The sequence below is a fragment of the Puma concolor genome, chromosome B3, assembly GCF_028749965.1.
Source record: "Puma concolor isolate L17-30 chromosome B3, mPumCon1.1.hap2, whole genome shotgun sequence".
NCBI lineage: Eukaryota > Metazoa > Chordata > Mammalia > Carnivora > Felidae > Puma > Puma concolor.
Genome location: NC_141672.1, coordinates 131,896,013 through 131,902,702, shown reverse-complemented (window position 1 = coordinate 131,902,702; position 6,690 = coordinate 131,896,013). Strand labels below are relative to the sequence as shown.

General features: G+C 45.8%; 1 long non-coding RNA gene across 1 annotated transcript; it reads right to left on the bottom strand.

Moving 5' to 3' along the window:
• Positions 1-5,474: 5,474 nt before the first annotated feature.
• LOC147580384 (uncharacterized) lies at positions 5,475-6,438 on the bottom strand. The gene is made up of 3 exons (XR_015251935.1): positions 6,312-6,438; positions 5,675-5,804; positions 5,475-5,581 (listed from the first exon to the last, which is right to left on the bottom strand). It is a non-coding gene; the product is annotated as an uncharacterized LOC147580384 (long non-coding RNA).
• Between the last annotated feature and the right edge of the window lie 252 nt (positions 6,439-6,690).

Genomic DNA, 6,690 nt, shown 5'->3' with positions numbered 1-6,690 from the left:
TGAGTTTTAGTCAGGTGTATGAGTCTCTGGAGTAAAAACTACATTTCCAGCCTCCCTGGTAGCTCTGTGCCCGTGTGACTAAGTTCTGACCAATGGGAAATCAGCAGAAACACCCGGAAAATTTATGTTTTGGGGACCCTTCTGCTTCAGGGGACCTTCCTTTCTCCTGTTTTTCTTCTCTCTCCTCTCTCCTCTCCCCTTCCCGTAGTTCTCTATTATCAAACACTAACTATGAGCCTTCAAGCGTTTTGCATGTATCGGCTCCTTTATTTCTCACAATCCTATGGAGTAAGTATTCTTATCGTCTCGGTTTTACAGATCAGGAAACTAAGGCACACCTGATACACGCCCTCATTTCTATTTTGCTTTGTTCCTTTCTTTCTCTTATAGATGAAAAAAAAAAATCCAAACTGACCCAAGAGCGATGACTTTTACTAAGGATTTAGCTCACTGGCCCTTCTAGCTAGGTTGCTAGCTAGAATGCGGCATTGCTGGCTGCCACTTTTGATCAAGGGCCAGACCCTGAGGGCGAGGTACCACTGAGCTGCAAGGAGCCACCAGGATCCTGGGTCCTTGTAGCAAAGACTGCTTACCAGAGTGATTTGCTCTTCTTCTGCAGCACACAGCTAGACTAGATTCCCAAACCTCCCTTGCAGCCAATGGAATTTGAATGGAATGGAATTCTAGATGTGGCCCACTAGAGTCCATGTTCCCTCCTCTGTACTCTTTCTCCATCATCTAGCCACATGCAGAAGATTCCTAGGCTTTAGGGAATGGCAGAATCCCAAGATGGAAGGAATCCATGTGCAACGCTTCTCTGATACATTCCCGAAATAGGTTTATTTAACAAATGGTTACAAGAGCCAACAATAGGTTAGACCCACAGGGAGGAAAGATGCCTGCTGGTCAGAAACACTCACATTGGATTGTTAAATCATCAGGGAAACAGCTTTTACTGTGTTAAGATATTCACATCTGGGGCTTGCTTGTCACTACAGCCAGCACTGACCCTGAGAGAGTCCTTAAGACCATCGGGGAACAGATTGGCCATACTACCCCAGAACAGCCCATCTTGGAAAGTCTATATGTGAAAGACACAAACCACACTTCTTGCACTCTCTGTGAATTCTGTAACTCTCCTGATTCCTTTGTGTGAGTTGGGAATGGTCTGCTAAACACAGGTGAATCTAATCTTACAAGACAGTGTGACAATTACCTTGGTCCCTCTAGATGTTCCCTACCTTTGCTTTGTGCCCCTGCTTTGTTTCAGTGTGTATCTGACTGTGACCCTTGGGGTTTCCAACAATTTTAGTTTTGCCAGCTTTGACCCTCAGAGCCTCCAAAATGCCGCTTACTCAAGGGATGCCCTTTCGTGCCTCCAGCCAAGGTTACTTTGGGTAACCAGCCCTCTACCTAGAAGGGTTGGGCACCTGGGCATGAAAAAATCCACACTAACCTGACAGGTGACTCAGTTAGCAAGTGGGTGATGACTGACTTCAGTATCTATGACAGCAGCCTTTCAGCTTATGATCTTCCCAGAAGATATCTCAACTTGATCTCCGCAACTTTTTAGAGCTCACTTGGCACATTTGGATTGAAAAATAAACTAATCTCTTTCACCAAGGCTTCAACGTTCCATGTAGTTCAAAGGTGGCCTTGTCAATGGTATTGTAACTAGGACACTTGGTATGAACCAGGGTATTGATTACACTCAGGTCTTAAAAATCTCAGCTTCTGAGACTGTAGAAAGGACCTTGGTGCTAGCAGCTTGGACTGAGCATTCCAGTGGTGTTACAACCCCCCATTTAGCACCTAATGCTATGGAGACAACTGTTAACCATCTCCTGTCTTAGACTGCCACCATGTTTAGACCTCCACTCTTGAGAAATCTTGCCTGGCCCATAAGTGGAATAAATGCTCGTAACTCTAGAGTGGAACCGGGAACCAGACATCATAGAACCCTGGAGGGTTCAAGGTGTCCCTTTATTTTCCAAGTCAGCCAACAGCAGTGTTGGTGGAGAGCTTTCAGACAGACCTAAGATTGAATCTCAACTTTGCCAAGCTAGTAGATATGTGAGTTCTCCCAAGTTGTATCATTCCCCTGATACTCAGCTTCCTCATTTGCAAAATGGGGCATATTTCTATCTTATGAGGACTGGACATATCAAATATAAACCCTCTGTAAATGTAGTTATTTTTGGAAAACCATCATTTCCAAGAATCCAGTTGCCAAGTTCTCTCGCCGCAGAGTTCTAGCTGTTTTGATGTGGGTCAGTTTTCATTCTCCTTCCCCCTCTGGAGATATGGGCCTCAGAGTACCAGCCCTGCCACTTTACGAGTCGTGTGACTTGTCTGATTAATTTCTTTGAACTCTTTCCTCATCTTTAACATAGGGATAGTAACAGTACCAGCCCCCTCGCACTGTTTTGAGAATTAAGTGAGTTAAAGTATGCGAAGCACATAGAGCAGAGTTGAGCACATGGAAATATCTGTTAAATTATTGTTATCGCACGAAGGGATTACTTACTGGCTCATGCTGTCTTCCTTTTTGGACAGAAAACTCTTTGGGGCTTGAAACCTTGTCTCTTTACCAGCCACACACTCCCATTTACTGTTACATCTAGTCCTGGAGATGATCAGTGTCTTCCCGTGGACTCACTGGCTGTCTGCTCGTGCTGGCTGGGAAAGGGCAGAGTGTGACCAGTCTCCGGGCCAGCAAACCGTTGGCCACACACCCAGCCTCCGAGAATTAGGTCCCATCTCTGAAGTGGATGGAGCCCTGTAGCTGGACCTGTAACACTAGTGCATTCTGTTATCAGAAAGAAATCTTACTGTGAGTCTAGGGGATGGTTCAGGGTCCGTCCTTAAATGTTTCCTATGGACTATTCTTATTGCAGGCTTCAGCGCGAGTATATAATACAAGTCGCTAGGTCTTCTGTTCCAAACCAGCCTCCCAGGAAAAGGACGGACAGAGGAAACCATCCTGTTTGGGGTTCAGAGAATACCACTGAGTCTCATGTAATCTCCGTGACATGTGACCAGATGGCATACGGCACTCATCTCCATGCCCCAAGCGTGGTTGATGTTCCATGACGGTAGGTCTCATTCTTGCCCCAGTCCCCTACCCCTGCCTGGAGCTTGCCCTCACTCTGCTGACTCTTGGGAAAGACCGCTCTGGTATCTGGCTCCGAGCTGTCACAGGCAGGTGTTCCTCTTGGTCCAGCAGAGTGGTGGGATGCTAATCACTGGCCAAGGAGTGTGTGAGCAGGACCAGACCTGGCCTTCCTGGTGGAAAGGCCCAGCCCTGAACCAGGAGGTTCTGGGGCAGGGAGATGGGGGGCTCCTTTTGCCCTGCAGTGGTTTCCTCTGCAAGGGCAAGGCCATCACAGCGAATCGTATTCACATTCATATCCATCATCGTGTATTTTCCGAGCATATACAACATCAAGAGCTGCGATTTCCTTCTGCTTTTGCTGTGTGAAGGCTGACACCACCTAGTCCTGCATTTAGATGGTGCCTGAACATTTAGATGGCGCTTCCCCATCACATGCATTCTGCTCTCAAAGAAGGAGACTTGGCCAGAGCCCCATGTTGTTTTTTTCAGCGTGACAATTAAACACGTTCATTCCCACAATCTCCGAGGAGTACCTGGAGCCCCACCTTCTCAGGATTTGCCATCTTGGAGAACTACTTGAATTCTTTTCTTTTTTTAAAAAATTTTTTAATGTTTATTTTTGAGAGAGAGAGAGAGATCATGAGCGGGGGAGGGGCAGAGAGAGAGGGAGACACAGAATCCGAAGCAGGCTCCGAGCTATCAGCACAGAGCCTGATGGGGGGCTCCAACCCATGAGCGGTGAGATCATGACCTGAGCCAAAGTCAGACGCTCAACCGACTGAGCCACCCAGGCACCCCTACTTGATTTCTAATTATAAGTCAGAAATCCAATTTAACCGATGGATTCCACTATCCTTGTCATAGGCACTGGGAAAGCAGGGGAGCCAGGGGTTAGGAAAAAGCACGACAAGAAACAGCAACAACATGTATCATTAAAAAATGTGCCCCACCTCGATTACAAGTGTTGTCGCCGGATGCTTTTCAACAGGCACACACCCGCACTTGCATTAACCCCAGGGTACTGAATAGCAGCTTGTCCAAGTGAGGTGCTGGTGATTTTGTCAAAGCTCGCCTTAATGAAAAAGGCAGGACCACCTACCATGAACTTTTCTCTATGACTTCATTCTTCAGCAGTGCTCAAGTGTAAATAAACTTGTTTACCAAGGTCGGAATGGTGATGTTAATGAAGTCTTATTTGTGCCACCACAATGACAAGTAATTTTGTGCACAGTTGAACTCAGGAGAGTGGAGGAAATAACCAAGAGAAATTGCATTTCTTGTTCTGAAGTTTCCATACAGATGTCCTGAGCCAAAGTTAATACGGTCAGTATTCTCCTTTGCTTTTGATTGTGTGTCCGTAGTAGAGAAAAAAAAACCCTGTTGCTGTGCCTAATGTGGTCAACAAAATTATACTGTATGTAATGAGAAGAAAAGTGAAATAAGAAGCATTGATGAATGTACCAACGGGTGTAACCTTGGTGGCCAGTATGTGGTTTTTATGAAATGGATGCATGAATATGAGGGCCCTAATTATTGCTTTCAATTGACAAAGTATGGTGAATATAGAGAATGTTGCAGTACAACCCTGGCTGTGTCTCAAAGCAGCTTTAGATGTAAATATAGAAATTCTTGTGCACGTGGCATTACATTTAAAAATTATTGCAAAAAGCAAGGCAGGTTTTAATACTTTATTGACTAGATATGATGGATGACTAATTTTGTCGCTCTGGAGCAGGGATCTACAAACTACAGCCCGTGGGCCAAATCTGGCCCACTGCCTGCTTTTGTAAATAAAGTTTTATTGGGAAAAAGCTACGTTCATTTGTTTACATACTGTCTGTGGCTGCTTTCATGATATACTTGCAGGGTTGAGTAGTTACAACAGAGATCGTACAGCCCACGAAGGCTAAAATATTTGCAGTTTGGCCCTTTATAGAAAAAAATAAAATGCCACCGGATCCCTGTTCTGTTGGAAACAATTGTCTCAGAGAAGATCCACAGGCTGTTGGTGAGGTGATGGCCAGATGGGGTGGGGAAAGAAATAATCACATATTTTCAGATAATGGGAAGGAAGAAACAGAAACAGAGTATATGCAGGGGAAATTGGAGCCTTCGATGAGGAGGTGGGTTCCAACGTGAACAGGGGAAGAGAGGGTTCTGTGGGTCCTGATTCCATTCTTTAATAAGCAGAGTATAAATCTAAATGGAACTGCTTGGGTACAAAGACAAATTACCATGTAGGTTTTTATAGAGATATTAAACATTTTATCAACTTATGGGATCTCTGACTCACAAATAAATCACCTCAAAATCAACTTCAGTGGAGGGAGACATCTCTTTGGAAACCCAAACACGGAGGGAAGGAGCCTAGCCTTCCCTTGCCAACTGGTGGGGGATGGTTAAAGCAGTTGGGTTCTCTCACTCTTCACCTTTGTATAAAGGCTATCAGCTCTGCTTGTCCTGTTGCTGCAAACAGAGAGAAAAGAAACATGGGACATTTTTCTCATGCTGAAGGCATCTATTGCCCAATAGGGTTCATTATACCAGGCCAGTACCTACCTGTTTAACAATTCTGTGTTTGGATGCAGTAGCCCAGTGGGTCGTAAAGCAGGTGCCGGCCATGGATTTTATGGGTGATGGGGATCTTTGAATCCCAAAACTGGAGGTGTGGGATCGCTCTGGGTAGACACTCAATAATGTGACAATTAAGAGAGTAAGAACATGTTAGCCCGGATGGCCTAACGTCTGGGTCTTCTTAGACAAAAGGTGACTCCTGGTTCAAAAAGTCCTAGTAAAACTTTTACTGCTACTTTCCTTTCCTGCTCTCTTAACGAGAGGGGGCCTGTGCTCACAGTCTAGCACTCACAGAACCACGTGCTCAGCAACAACACAATAACAGAGATAGTGGCTAACCCTTGTCTAGGCACAGCCCAGAGAGCTTTCACAGACTACATCCTTTAGAGCACACAGCACTGTGAGGAAGCACCAGTATCATCCCTACTTTATAGATGAGGACACAGAGGCACAGAGAGGCTAAGTAACTTGTCCATGGCCACACAGCTAGAAAGTGGAGGAGCCAGGCAGTCCATCTCCAGAGTCTCAGTGCCACTGAGCAAGGAGAGGGAGACACAGAGTCCAAAGCAGGCTCCAGGCTCCGAGCTGTCAGCACAGAGCCTGACTCGGGGCTTGAACTCACCAACTGCAAGATCATGACCTGGGCTGAGGTCTGACGCTTAACCGGCTGAGCCCCCCAGGTGCCGAGAGTTCTGAGCGCTATGTTCTTAAGCCTTAGCCACAGAGGGCAACTGGAGCTCATTCCTGTGGGCAAAACTGAAAAACACATAGCTCAGAATCGCCCAGTGCGCCCAGGAATGAGGGAGTGGGGGCATTGATACACCAACTGCGGTCAGCCAGTGGTTGACAAGCCTTGGCAAAAGGGGAAAAAGCCTTGGGGGATAGAAATGCACATCTTGGTAGTTGTAATTCATCCGGGGAACATGAAAAATTAGGATACATAGCAGCGTTTCTCAATACTAAAAAAAAAAAAAAAAAAAAAAAGAATCATTGTTACCCAT